The sequence below is a fragment of the Cyanistes caeruleus genome, chromosome 23, assembly GCF_971803275.1.
Source record: "Cyanistes caeruleus chromosome 23, bCyaCae1.hap1.1, whole genome shotgun sequence".
NCBI lineage: Eukaryota > Metazoa > Chordata > Aves > Passeriformes > Paridae > Cyanistes > Cyanistes caeruleus.
This window is the reverse complement of record NC_141723.1, coordinates 3,014,651-3,029,217: the sequence shown is the minus strand read 5'-3', so window position 1 is coordinate 3,029,217 and position 14,567 is coordinate 3,014,651. Positions and strand designations below refer to the sequence as shown.

The 14,567-nt window shown below is 50.0% G+C and overlaps 1 protein-coding gene and 1 long non-coding RNA gene across 4 annotated transcripts in view; one reads left to right on the top strand and one right to left on the bottom strand.

Moving 5' to 3' along the window:
• The window catches only part of LOC111939343 (opioid-binding protein/cell adhesion molecule homolog), a 337,984-nt gene that overhangs the window by 166,845 nt on the left and 156,572 nt on the right, over positions 1-14,567 (top strand). The window lies entirely within an intron of this gene.
• On the bottom strand, positions 7,891-10,001 carry LOC111939346 (uncharacterized). The gene is made up of 3 exons (XR_002869236.2): positions 9,306-10,001; positions 9,018-9,120; positions 7,891-8,483 (listed from the first exon to the last, which is right to left on the bottom strand). It is a non-coding gene; the product is annotated as an uncharacterized LOC111939346 (long non-coding RNA).

Genomic DNA, 14,567 nt, shown 5'->3' with positions numbered 1-14,567 from the left:
TGTTATATTTATTTAAAAAATCTCTCATCTACCACAAAATGATGAGAGGTGAGGTTGATGTCTCGAAAAGAGAAGCTTAGGAGGTGCTGGCATGGGAGTTCTTCTCTCCATCACTCCCTGCTCCATCTGTGGCTCATTGCAGACCAGCCAGGCAGAGGAAGGACATCCTGAACCCCACCAAATCTCTTGCTCATTCCATGAGCTGGCCTCCAGCTCAGCAATCCCTGGGGAAGCTGCGTGCTCCTGCCAGACCCTGCTTAGCTCATACTCTAAAGCAGCTTTTCTTGCTCTGACTGATTTTTCCGCACTCTCTCTCGGGAAGACGATGTAATCTCTTTCCTTATTGACACTCCTGGCAGATCCCTGTGGAGAATGCAGTCTGGGGGTGATGCTGCAGCTCAGGAGCTGGGCAGTCAGGTCACTGAAACCCCGTTATTTGGGATTGCAATTCCTGCCTCCTCAAAGGGTGAGAGCAGTGTCCTGGGACCACAGAGGGTCCTTGGTAATGCAAATTACTGAGGAGGGGTTTCCCATGCTCTGGTATCCCAAATCTACAAACAGCAGAGGCTTTGGTGAGCTTCTGTTAGGGGAATCTATCCTTTCCATCCCACCCACCAGAGTTTTGGGGTTCAGGGCTGCTGGCAAGAGGGAGGATTTGCTATTCAAAGCACAGGGGAAGGAAAGCACAGCCTGAAAGGTGTCAGTGCAATCTCACTGGCCTTTATTTGTGCCTTTATTTATCTGAAATCCCACAGAGCTGTCCTTCACTGCGGCTTGGATCAAAATTCATCTGATTGTGGTGTGGGTTTTGCAAGGTGCATTTTTTTTCCTTAAAGCCCCAGCTCCTGCGACAGTGCAGGAATCTGTCTGCTTTCTCCTTCTAATGAGAAAGTTTGTCTGAGTATTTGGAGGTGAAGCAGAGCTTTCCTAGGGAAGGGAAGCTGTGCTTCCAGGCAGAGGTTTATTGCCCATAAGCAGCTGGCTTTCTCCTGTGCCACTGAGCTTGTCCATGAGCTGCTCTGAGCCAAATCCAGCCCTGGTTATTGTGCAGAGTAATCATAGAGGTGTCTCATTTAAACTAGGAGTGAACCAGGGCCAAGAAATAACTCTCCAAAGAATCAGCCTCCTCTTCTCCACCTGCCTCCCCTTTCCCCATAATCTACCTTGGAAAGCTTGAGGGAGTGCAGTCCCTGATCCTCCAAGCCATGGGAGGCAGGACCTGCTGTGCAAAGTGTGCAGGCTGCAGGCTGCCCAGGAGCCCCAGGCTCCTTCTGGCCGCTTTGCCTTGTGCAGGGACAAGGTGGGCTCTGGAAAGGCTTGCAAGCTCTCGGCAGGTGAGGGAGCACACCGGGGTCTGGGCAGGGCTGAGCCAAGGAGGGAGGGAGGAGGAAGGGTCGTGAAGCAGTTCTCAGGGCCAGCGGGCTCTCCGGCATATGGAGCTGTTGTGCTTGGGTGCTTCATTTTAAAGAATTTTCAAAGAGCCCGTCCATCTGGGCCCCCTCGCTGCTGCCGGCACGGTGGGGCACCGAGCAGATGGTTTGCAAACAAAACAGCTTCGGCTCAGGAGGGGAAGGAGACCTGTCCAAAGTGGCTGGAGCTCAGCCCCGGCACGGCGAGCGGGGCTCTGGCAGCAGCATTTCCCCTGGATGGGCAGGTGTGTGTCTGTGAGCAGGCAGGTGGTGTTGGTTCTTGGGGCTCTGTGGCTCTTGAGGGTGTTGGTGCCCCTGCAAACCACCTGGTGAGAGCTTTCATCCCAAATCCTGTTCTGGAGAGCTGGCTGGGAGCTGCTTGTTCTCTCTGCCTCGCATCCCTGTCCTCACACACAACAACGTGCTCCTGAATGTGGGATCGCTTTGCAGAGGTCAGCGCTGAGCAGTTTAGGGAATGGCTGATCTGCTGCTCACATTACCTGAGCTTTCCTTGAAAATCCTTCAGCCATCCAGCCACTGACCCTGAGATGTGACAAGCTCACAGCTCTTGCCAATAAAGCAGCGACTCAGTTTGAATAATATCTGACAATTACGTGCTGAGCCCCAGCATTATGCAATATTTATGCATGTGTCTGGACTGTAAAACAGTGATTATCTAAAAGGAGTAATTGTTTGCAGTCTTACACTGAATTTCTTTTCTTCTTTGGCCTTGGAGAGCCACACTGTTAATCAGCAGCACACACACCACTCGTTAAATGCTTCCACTGAAACCAGCCCCACCATTAGCCCAGCAGGGCTCTGAGCAGTGTCTTGGTGCAGTGGCACGAGGTTCTGCGCATGGAGCTTTATTTTAGTGCCTCAGGCTGGTGGATTGCTTATGTTTGGGGAGCCAGGCGGGTGAAGAGGGTCCAGCACCCACCCCTGCTGGCTGAGCTGTCGTGGGAAGACAGCTCTGATGTGTTGAACAGAGAGGTGCCTGGGCAGAAGGGCCAAGCCCAGACACCCAGCGAGGCTTTTCACCCTCCCTTTCCCTCCCGGACACTCGAGCACGCTCCTGTGCCCTTGGAGTGGAGCAGTGATTGAAATCTCTCTTTGTTCCTCACTCCCTCCACGACAGCAGCTGCCCTTTAGTTTTTTTCCTCCTCTTCTCTTCTTTTTCCAAGTATTGCTGGCTGTCAACCTGGGCTGGGGAGGAAGTCAAAGCTGAAGAGACAAATGCTGGCTGTCACATCACAGGGGTGGGATGGGCCGCAGAGGGCAGCCCAGCCTCCTGCCCCATGGCCAGGGGGAGGACGGAATGCCCGGCACACGGGAGCCCCCGGCACGCTGGGGCCATGGGGGTGATGCTTGTTTCTGCAGCACAGAAGAAAAGCCTCTATTTTGAAGAGAAAAAAAAAAGCTTTTCCATCCTTTTGCTGCTCTGCAGAGGTGGCAGCGGGGCAGGAAAATGTTTTCCAACTCGCACGCCGCTGACAGCGTGGTCACAGCGTTTGGCATGGGATATATCCCAGTGTAATTCCTGCAGGAGGCTGGGATCTGAGGTGGAGAAAGGCTCAGGGGACCAGGCAGTGGAGACAAACAAGGTGCCTGGTCAGCAGAACAGGCAGTGGAGCTGGAGAGGCCAGGATTACTGCTGCCACAGCTTGTTAACATAAACTAATACAGGCTGCTGCGTTGGACACAGGGAGATAGGAGGGAGAAAAATGGGAAGCGTGTGCAGGAATAAGGGCCCAGATAATGAACCTGGCAATGAGAATGCAAAGCAAAACAAAACAGGAAGAAATGCTGTTGTTGCAGAGTCCAGGCTCTATCTGCTCCAGCTTCTTGCTGCTTCTCAAAGACTTCATTTGTGGCTGGGATGGTGCTTTCCATAATGCTGGAGTCGCTGCTTCACCCCCAGAGCTGTGCAGAGAGGATGAATGTCCTGTTTAAGTGGCACTTTAGTGGCGCTGACATTGGCTCAGCCAAGGTGTCCCACTACCTTAGAGGGGTGTGATGCTTCCCAGCACCTCCTGGCACAGGATCTTACAGCAGGAGACACATTGTCCATGACCAGGATGCCCTTCCCAGCCCATGCAGGAGTAGTTCCCTGCTGCTGAAGTGGAAGACCCAGCAGTGAAATGGCTTTTTCTGGTGGCTTTTTGGGCTCCTGCAGCAAAAAGCAAAGCAAGGGCTGTAGTTACTCCTGAGAAATTTGGGATGAGAGGGCTCCTTGCACATCCTGGCAAGGGAGAGATAAGGCAGTCTGAGATGCAGGCATCACCCTGGGATGTGCAGTGGCAGAGATCACCACGCTGAGCTGTTGGGTTGCAAGAGGATCCCCACCCCTCTTTTTTGGGTATGAAAAGCGTGGAGAGGAGTTTGCTGCAGCGTGTGGGACCAGACACCCAGCCTGGCAGCACAGGCCCTGCTAAAAGTCAGCACTGGTTTTATGAGGTGTGCTGCCTTCTTGCCTAGAGGGTCCTGCTTTCTCACAGGTCCCTGAGCCGTGGACAATTCATCTGGTTTTATGGTGATGACGGAAGAATCCAATCTGCAGCCTGTAGCTGGAAAGTTCAGAGCCACGCAAGGCTGGCTGGGGAGGAGAGCAGGTTTTATTGATGGCCTGGGCTCCTGGATGTTGTGTGGGAGGAATCTTGTTAATGGGTCCCTTGGGCCATTGCCTCCTGACTCTGCCATATCTCCTTATTCACCTGCTTCAGCTCCAATGGTGTCTCTTTTTTTTTCTTTTTTTTTTTTTTTTGCCTTTTTCCTGCTCTCTTTTGGTGTTGCAAGGGCTTTTAAAAATGCAGAAGGAGGGGAGGATTTGGGGCTGAGCGAGGCACCTGCCAGTCCTTTCCCATCCCTCGTGGTGTGTCCTTCAGCATCAGAGATCGCCACAAAAGATGTCCTGGGCTTCGTGATGTGGCTCTGACAACAGAGTGATGGCCTTGGCTCCAAGGTGACCAGGGAGCTGCTGATGGGCTGCAGCCCCATCAGTCTCTTGTGTTGGTTAAAGGGGTGAAAGGATGATCACTCACTGCTCACCTTCCTGAAATCACCCCGTGGCCACGCTCCGCAGCCGGAATTGTGCATCCTCGCGGGAACAGTGGTGCCGCTGGATCCTCCTGAATGGTGTCACAGGGCGTGTGGATCAGGCTCCACTTCTGGCCCAGTTTTGATAATTAATTGATAGTTGAAAATGTTTGACAAACAAACAGCAAACAGGAATCAAACCCGCTCACGTGCGCATTAACATTTCATGGCGCCTTTCTTGTTTGTTTGCTTTTAAATCACAAAACGCTGTGATACATTTTTAATCGAAAACACTATTGGCTGTTGCCACCGCTGTTCCAATAACTTTCGTGATGAAAAAGAAGTTCAATGCAGAAATGTAATGGGATCTTTTAGGAGGTGGGCGATGGGTTCGTGACAACCGTTTTCATTTCTACAAAGAGCATTTTTGTCAGGGAGAAATATATGTAAAAACATTCTTTATTTGAAGAAACTCTCAGAACTCTCTGGATGCTCTTTGATGGCTCTTGGCGTGGCAGAGCAGTATGATGGGTTGTGTGGTGGGAGGTAGTGACTGGTCATGTTTAATGTCCCCAGGGCAGAGTATTCAGCCCCTCGAGGGGTTGTTTCCTTTCAATCATGTTTTTAAACCCTCCTTAAGGTGCTCTGAGAAGAAAATCCTCCCTCCTGGCTAAACCCAGTGACTTGCAGACAACAGCCTTGATAGCTTAACTAAGGTTTTTCCCCCCTCCTATGAAGGCAGGAGATGAAAGGCATTTGTTTGTGTGTGTCTGTGTGGGAATGCAGCACAGTAAATAGTGGGTTGGGAATATTAATACAGGACTAAACCCATCCCTGGCATGAATCACAGGGAGGACATATGTTGCGACAACTTTCCTAAGGGGGTTCTGGCCAAGGTAGATACCGAGTGTTCCCCAGAGGGAAGGAGGAGGGAATGACAGCTCTTTTCTTTCCAAGACTGATGTAATTAAAGAGTTATAATGTCCTCTAACTTCGCTGCCCTTGGCACTCTTGTGCACTGGTGTATTTATTTATTATTTTTTTAGCACTGATGAGTGACTAATAGGGTTTATGTGAAGAGGCAGGAGGCCCTGAAATGCAGTTCAGCATTGTGTAGAGAGAATGTGGTTTTATTTCCCTGGGATTGAGCATCCATCCATCCATCCATCCATCCATCCATCCATCCATCTATCCATCCATCCAGCCATCCATCCTCTCCATCTTCCCTGAGCATGAGGTTAAACCCTCTGTCCTTCCCAGTGTCACTGAACACACCAAACTTTGTGAAGAGAAGCTTATTTTAATTTAATAGAAAAATACATTATACATAATGCTCCCCATTATTTTCCCTCTGATCTGAAGGAGAATCTGCTGGTCTGCCCAACCCAGCTCAATACCTGCAGATTTGTTGCTGCATGGTTTAAATAAATAACAATAACAATACCAGTAGCAATAATATCCTTTGCTGCTGTCCTTGAGTGACAAAGATGATGGAAAATGAAGTTGTAGATAGCTGGAGATGACAATGTGAGTATGCTCTACCCATCTTCCAGGTTATTAACAGGTGTCAGTCATTGGAAGGAATCTAATCATTTCCAGACACGGTGGTGTCTCCAAGCGTCAGCTGTGCTGCTGTGGCTGCAGAAAGCAAATGGTTTTATGGGCTCAATTCCCATTTCTGCTCAGTCTTGTTGTTAGAGAGGCTGTAATGGTGCAGTGTCTGTGGCCATGTGGCACCATCCACTGCAGCAGTGGAAAGTGACGCCTCTCATGGGTGTCACCGTGTCACACAGCCAGCTCCCACTACCTGGTGCTGCTGCACCACCCATCCTTCCCCACCTTTCCCTGCTAATGGCCCTTGCCCAGATATCCATCCTTGATTCATCTGGGAAGGCTGGCCATGGTGAGGCTGTCACCGCTGAGAAAGGGGGAGCACAAGAGGTCTGTTCATCCCTCTCCCCATCCCCATGGATGTGTTGTGCATTTCCTGAGCTCTTGTGGAGCAAGCCATGAAGAGACAAATTGCTCCCCTGGAATCAGCATCCTGATGAGAATGGCATAAACACACACTAATAATCCCTTTTTGAGTGAACACGACACGCACCATGGGTGTCAAGGCTTGCTGCCCTGGGGAGGGCTGCTCCCACATGCCTTTCCTGGAGGGTCCAGCTAGTCGGGAGGAGACAGAGAGCCACAGGAGTTCATTGTTTCCCAAGCAGGTGGTGCTTTGCGAGCTTGAAGTGAGCACCAGATGGGCAGAGATGATGAAAGAGGCATCGGCGTGAAAGGCTTCCCTCTAGGGTGTTAAATATTACATTCCCCGAGCCCGCCGAACTGTTGAAACCAATAGAACTAATTAGGGAGCCGGTGCCGGGGAAGGACGCGCCGTGGCTGGCGGCTGGAAGCGGTGCCAGATCCCACAAAACCCTCCCTTTGTCTGTCCCAGCGCCTTGCGCGAGCATGGCAGACAGGGCACACCGTCCTTTGGGGGACAGCGCTGGAAAGGGAGTGTGTCCCCTGTCCCAGGGCCACCTTCTAGCGTGGATGAGGGCTGGGAAGCAGAAGGGACAGCTGACTCCTGTGCAGCAGAGTTGGTTCCCCCCCGTTTTCGTCTGCTGAGCAGACTGAGAAGATCTCGGGGGTGTTTGCACATTTTTGGAGAGCTGTCCTGTGGTCATGGTGAGCTCTGCCAGGAGTTTCCAGGGGAGGAGAGTAGAGCAGGGCTGGGTGGGTTATAGGGACTCTGGAGAGGGTGTCCAAGTCAGTGTCACTGTGTGCCTGCTCCTGTTTTCCAGTTTGAAGCCAGGCTCTGTAAGCAGAGCACCCCAGTGACCCCATCAGCACAGGCTGACCACGAGGCTTTGGCTGGATGTGAGACCTTGACCTCTGACTATCATGGGCCGCTCCCCAGCACTGCCCTCCCCTCAACAGGGAGCCAGCAGTGCACCTCAGCTCCCCAAAATCCATCTTTCCTTGGATTTCTGTCTCTGCTGGGGGGAGAGCCACAGAGTGAGGGTAAATCCATCCCTGTGCCCTTGTCAGTGTGGGGTCCTGCTCTCTTAATGGGCTTGTTCAGCCCATGTGCCAGCAGCTGCCCTGGAAGAGGGCAGGATTATCCAAGCCAGCCCATGCCATCTGTGCCCTCAGCCAGAGCTGCTTCATCTCTGTGCTGCACGTGCCCCTCTGCCTCTCCCTCCCTGGCAGCCCTTGCTCTGGAAATAACAATAATAATAATACTAATAATAGCAATAATAACAACAATAAAAGAAAAGGAATTAAGACAAGCAAACATAAAGATGAGTTGTTGCATGGCTCCTGTGCCGATTCTGATCTCAATGTCAAGGGAGCATCATTCCAGCCTAATGGCATCTTCCCGTGGAAGCGCTTTGTAGCAGTCATAAATAAACATGCAGGGTGAAAGGCACGATAACAAAAAAATGGAAACTGAGGCGCCCGGGATCTTTATTATTGAGCGGACAAAGCATCTGTGATTAGCAGGAGCAGGGGAGAGGGAGAGGGTAAAAATAAAAGGCGGCCGATTGTGTTGCTGCCTTGTCCATGTCAAGAGAGGATCTGGCTGTGGTAGGTTGACAGGTTGTCTGGATAAATAGTTTGGGGGCAGAACACACATTTCTGATGGAACTTTCTTTTTTACAGCCAAGATCAGGAGCTCCAGAGGTACTGTCAAGGACGGACGAAGCTCTATAAATCAGGACAGGCTTTTTTGTCTGTCTGAAAAGTCTTATCTCGGAGTTCGTCCAGGCAATTTTTTGAGGTCTCTCTGGCTTCCTCCCTTCTCCTTATCAGAGCGCCACAGCTTTAAATGCAGATAGATACCCTCTAATGGAAGCACAAGCCAGAGCCCTCACTCCTTGTAAGTGCCAGCTCATAATTTAGTTGTGTGCCCTTTGGCACCGGCGCATCCATCGCGGGAAGCGGAGGCAGCGTCACCTCCCGGTGCCTCACCAGGGCCCACGGGGGCTCAGCAGTGAAGGGACCCCAGCTCCTGCCCTCCTTGCTCAGTGTGGGATGAGCCACCTGTAAAATGGGATGAGACCAGTGGGGGTTTTTTTTCACTCTGTGGTTGTGTTGAGGGGATTAAGGAACGATAAGGAAATCCTGCCTGGTGTCTGAGGCAGCAGGGTGGAGATGGGCAGGGTGGAGAGCAGCCATTCCTCTGAATTTTTTAGTTTTTCTCTTGCTGTGTCTTTCCCCCTCCCACAGTTTTTGTGTTTAAACCAAATGAGTTGGGAAGGAAGGGTTGATTTTTGGCTGGCCGTGATCCAGAGGAATGTCATGCACCCGGAATCAGAGCTCAGCGGGATGAAAACCGACATGAGGTTTGATGGGGGAAGCTGTCAAGCCACCCCTCGGCTGTGGAGCCCTACCCAAACCTCCTCGAACCTTTTGAAAATCACTTGTCACCTTCCCTAACAAACAGTGCACGGCTAATGGCGACACTTCACCATTCCCGACAGCTCCAGATTGTTAATTCCCCCTGTTTTTCCCCCTGAATGGCGTTTTGCCTTCTGGCTAAAGCAGCGTGGCTGCATCAGCCCATGAGCTCCTCACCTGTGGACATGTGAAGGGGCTTTAATAGGTTTCTTCTCTTTGCCCCACTGGGCTGTGACCAGGAGGGGAGACAGAGCTGCCTGAGTCACTAATTGCTTTGGCCCTGGAAGTCCCGAATGATGGAAAAGATTAAGAGGGAAGGAAAACAGCCATTCTATCTCTTTCTTGAAAAAACTTGCAGCATGAAAGGCTCATTAACATCATTAATGTTTCATTAACCTCTAGCCAGACAAATAAGCTGGAGGTAATTTAACAGTACGGGGAGAAAGAAAGAAAATTAAAAATTACCCAGGTGTAGGTGACATTCTCCCGTTTACCTTCGCTGTGAGTTTTGGAGAGGTTTGGGCTTGGAGCTCTGCCAGCAGCGCCGCCGGCTCCGGAGGGCTGCAGGTAATAACGAGAGGGGAAAGTCATTGATTGTGACAAAATGGGATTCATTTGAACACAGCAACATCTGAAATCTCGCAAAGGAACAGTGCTCTGCACAATGCCGGCATTAGGGGAAAAAAAAAAATGAAATAAATAAACCTGAAAAAAAAAAATAAAAAGAAAGAAGGGGGGGAAAAAAAACTCGGTGGCTGCAAAATGACTTTCTTTGTTTGGGTAAAAGGCTTTCTCCCCTTGTTAATTTTGGTTGGGTTTTATTTGATTTTTATCTCTGCCCCAGTTTACATGCTCCACCTCCACCCTGCTCATCCCGAGTCCGTGTGGGTGTGTACACACCGGGAGAAATGTATTTATACATATGCAAACACTGGTGCTTTGTGAGCCCACTTGTAACTCACTGCTTCCCTCTCAACTGCCTTCCCTTGAGCAAGATCTCTGGTAGGAAAGAAACACTGTTAGTTCCTCTCCGAAATCTGAAGATGGGTTAAAAGTGTAAAAAAAATGCAGTATTTCTTGGCTCTTTGCTGTGGTATAGTCTGGGAGCTTCCAGAATTGTCTGATTAATCTGGGTTGTCCATGAGCTTGTGATAAGAGAGAGTTTCTCCCTGTAAGAGAGCAGAGAATAAGGAAAATCAGCCAAAGATAGCCAGAGGGCTTTTTGTCCCCATTCCCAGCGCAGAGGGATGAAGGAGACTGGTTTAAGGTGACCCTGAGGAGATCCTGTCGGAACTGAGAGTTGAATGTGCTCCTCAGGGTTTGCCATCCCCTGATTTCCACTTGTTCTCCTGTCCCACAAACCAGACCCTGCACAACTTTGCAAGGTTTGCCTGTTCCTGGGTGATTTTTGCTTTTTGGAATCTGGACCAGCCACTTTCCTGCTGTGATCTGTGGGGTGGAAGGAGGAGATCTTTACTGCTCTGTTCACTCTAATCCTGGATCTTCTATTTGCTCTGGGGCTTTGGATAAGGTACCTGATTTCCATGGCTCTGTTTTCTTTATCCATGAAATGTGAATAACTCTCTCAGAGTTCAAATTACTCCTCATCAAGAGCTGCAAGTGTGGAGTACAACATTAATGGAAATTTTGCAGTATTTGCCCACTCCTGTCCTGGGACAGGAGGTCTCAGCCAGGCGAGTGGATGTTTCCTGAGCTGAGGTTGGGATCAGGCTGTTGCCCAACACAAAGAAGGGATGGGAGGTGCTCAATAACATTGAACCACCTCCTCTAGCTGCTCACACTTGCCTCCAGTTGCCCCTGCACTGCTCGGGGACTTCAAAAAGCTGCAGTCTTTAGCGTTACAGGAATTTTCTGTCTAGTGCCAGCCCTCGGTATTTCACAGGTTCCCCAAGCAGCCCGCAGGCACAAATAACCTTTACGTCCTGCTCTCCACTGTTTATGTAAACTTGGCTTCTGCTTGTTCCTGTCACACTGTGCCTGTGCTCTTATTCCTCTGGGGATGGAGGGAGAGATAGAGCAGGGAAAAATTCCTGTGTGAATATTTCCTGGTGAAAAAAATCTCTCCTACGTGGGCTTAAAGGGAAGCCAGCAGTGCAGGTAGGAGGGGGGCTGAGAGCTGGATGTTTCTGTGCCTTCTGCCAGGCTACAGTTTTGTGTCTGTGACGACAAGGACTGTGTCAGCACGGGGTTCTCACAGGCAGAACGCCTGTCCTGGGGGGAGATGGGTGGTGTGGTGGTGGGAAAGGTGCTTGGTTTTGGATGCAGCCTCCAGCCTTGGCTCGATACCTGCTGCAGGCCAGTGCCTGGGGCTGAGCAGCACAGCCCACAGCTGCACGTACAGATGTGGGCTCCACCTAGCCAGATGTGCAGGCAGTGGGTCTGATTTCTCTCTTCAGGCAGGGCAGGCAAGCTGAGGAATGTTTTTAAATCTCTCCAAATTAGCCTGTGTGGTAGAAAACTGCCGAATTTCCTGGGTGACCCCATCTCGGGGAGTTAAACTGAGACTTCTCCTAAGAGGAGGATTTGGGAGGCCTGTCTGTGTATGAGCAGTCATGAAGGGCTTTCTGAAAAATTGGAACCTTTTTTTTGCTGGATGAGACCTTTAAACAAGGAGACATTAAAAAAAACTCTCAAAGAAATCTTGGTCTAGTTTTACCACAGTGAAACAGCACAAACTGAACCACTATAAAGATCTTTTTTATTGCCATCTATCAGTGTTTGTATCTGTGTCTCCATCCCATCCTTTTGACAACAGTATATGAGCAGCCAGGATTTATCCTTCCCAGCTAAATCTCTTTCAACCCATGCAAGAAGCCCAGGAAATGATTTCACAAAAATATATAGTTCACCAAAATTATTCAACCCTGAAGCGTTCAGGTTTAGGTCAGTGTAAATTTAGAATAAGTATTTGTTCTGGTTCTTATCTTAGCCAAGCTGATTTACCCAGGAGCAGCTGATAACTCCTTTTAAATTCACTACAGAATCATCTTCTTCCAAATGCTCATTCCCCACTTCTCCCCCCATGTCCCTGTCTGGGTTTGTTATCCTGGGGTTGCACACATGGGTGTTGGATTGCTGATGAAGTCTGCTGGATCCTCAGCTCCATGTTTTTCCAGAAGGAAAAACATGCTGGCATGTGCTTTGTATAGTAGAATTTCACCAAAAAATTAGGAACAGCTTCACCAACTTTTCTTTAGAAGCTCAAGTTGGGAACAAATATTTGACTTGCACAGGGGAAAAAAAATTGTTTATGTGGTTTATGATGTCTTTTCACTTGTTCAACTTTTAAGCAGACTCTTTTTCTCTCTGAACCTCAGCTTTTCCTTCTTCGACAGCAAATCTCTTGAGGTGGAGAGTGCTTTGGAATAGAGTTTATTTACTCATCTCTCTCTCTTTCTATGAACAGACTTTAAATGTGCTGAAAACCAGGAGCTGCAGGAACTTGTACTGGCTCCTGCCAGCTCTTCCCATCTGCATTTCCCTCATCTACTCCTTGCTGGGTGCGGTGCAAGAGTGTGAGGGGCTGCAAAGAGGTCTTGGAGCATCCTTGTTCTAGCCATTCTCATCCCTGCTTTCATCCCTGCATTCCTGCTGCCCTGCATTCCTGCCCATGCAATCACATCCCTGCCCCACTGCTCTGCATCCCTGGCCCAGTGGCCACATCCCTGCCCTGCATCCTTGCCCAGGCAGCTGCATCCCTGCTCTGGCCTCTCCCATCCCTGCCCCAGCTTCCCTGCATTCCTGCTATCCTGTATTCCTGCTCATGCAACCACATGTCTGCCCTTCTGCTTTGAATCTCTCTGCCAGAGACCCCATCCCTGCCCTGCATCCCTGCCCTGCATCCCTGCCTGGACACCTGCATCCCTGCCTGAGCACCTGCATCCCTGCCTGGACACCTGCATCCCTGCCTGAGCACCTGCATCCCTGCTCTGCATCCCTGCCTGGACACCTGCATCCCTGCCTGAGCACCTGCATCCCTGCCCTGCATCCCTGACTGGACACCTGCATCCCTGCCCTGCATCCCTGACTGGACACCTGCATCCCTGCCCTGCCGGCCGTATCCCCGTCCCACATCCCTGTCCGGGCAGCCTCATCCCCATCCCAGCCCTCCTCCCGCATCCCGGCCCCGCATCCCTGCCGGTGCCTGGGGCAGCAGCACCATCTCGCGTCGGTCTGGAGCCGGCACAGCCGGGCCCTGCGCGACCGCACCTCCCGGAGAAGCCGGGGAAATGCCGGCACTCCCCAGCACCAGCTCATCCCAGCTGCCTCATTCTGCCCTCTCAGAACGTGGATCCTATTTCCTCCTTTTATTCCCATCCTGTTTTTCAAGGGCAGGGAATTCTGAAGCCTTCTGCTAGCTGAGGGGATGTTGAGTGGTTCAAATGTGCATCATTGCTTTTTCCTAATCTTTCAGGACATGCAGAAGTGATGAGGTTTATTTGTTGCTGCTCAGACTCCTTTTATGCTTGAAATAATAGCAGAATAGAATATATTTAGGGGTGCTGTCCCTTTGAGGTGTGGTTTTCAAGGGTATGTAGGACCCAGACTTCAGAGCAAGGAGTTGCTGCATCTTCTAAAGTAGTTTTATCCTCTCTAAGGCTGCTGACACCCAGAGTTGGTGAGTTAAAAGTGTTTCTGATGAAAACAGGACTGGGGACAGTGTCAGGCCAAGAAAAGCTCTTTCTGAGAGGTCTATTTCTAGCAGCAAGAGATGCTGAAAGGCAAAGCTGGTGCGTCACCGCTCCTGCTGGTCAGGAGTTGTGTGTGTCGAGGTGGGGAGAGGCTGCAGAGAGCAGGACTTGCAGCCCAAGGCCTGGAGATGGCAGATCTGAGACTTAACTGGGTAATTCCTTTCTTTTTAGAGCTGGCTTAAGGATTTTCCCGTGTTGGAAAGAGCCGAGTTCAATCCACACTGAGATGCTGCTATCTAGAAATGATCAGCTCGGTCCCTGCCTGGGAATAATTTCATTTTAGGGGAAATTGAGGCCCATTGCCTTTAAAACTGCAGGAACAGCAGCTCTATCTTTTATGAAGCAAAGGGTGTTTGGTGTGTCCCCAAAAGTTCTTGAAGCACAAAGCTTGGATCATGCAAGGTAAGGGAGGCTGCCTGCAGCACTGGGGACTGCAGAGAGTGAGTTTTCCCAGGCAAGTCTTTCTGCTGAAAAGCTATGAAAAAAAAAAAATAAATAAAAAAAATAAAATCAAAGAAAACATTTGGAGAAACAAAATAGTGCAGCCTCCTTTCACCAGCGAGTTTTCTTTGGCTTGTACAAATTGAGATATTTGCATTTGAAACACACCTACATATATATATATATGTATATTTATAGATAGAGCCCTAGAAGGTGAAACTTGTAGTTTCAGCAAAAAGACTAAAATAGCCTCATGTTTTTGCCTTTATTTTTCCATTCTAGTTAGTAAAGAGTCTGTGATTGGCATAAGGCTACTTGGAAAATGCCAGGCTGGATCAGCATCATCCTTCTGGCAGCCAGCTTGGGTCGATGGAGAATAAACAAAATTCCCTCTGTGATCCCCCTCTTTTCTTCATTGTGACTTTGTTGGAGAGCAATGGGATGGGGGTATTTTAACTGGGGATTTTGGGACTCTTTGTAACTATCCAGCAGCAGCTCTACTGAGGCAGCAGGGAGAGGAACTCTTCATGGGATGCAGGGACTTTTCATGGGGTGCAGGGACTCTTTGTGCAAT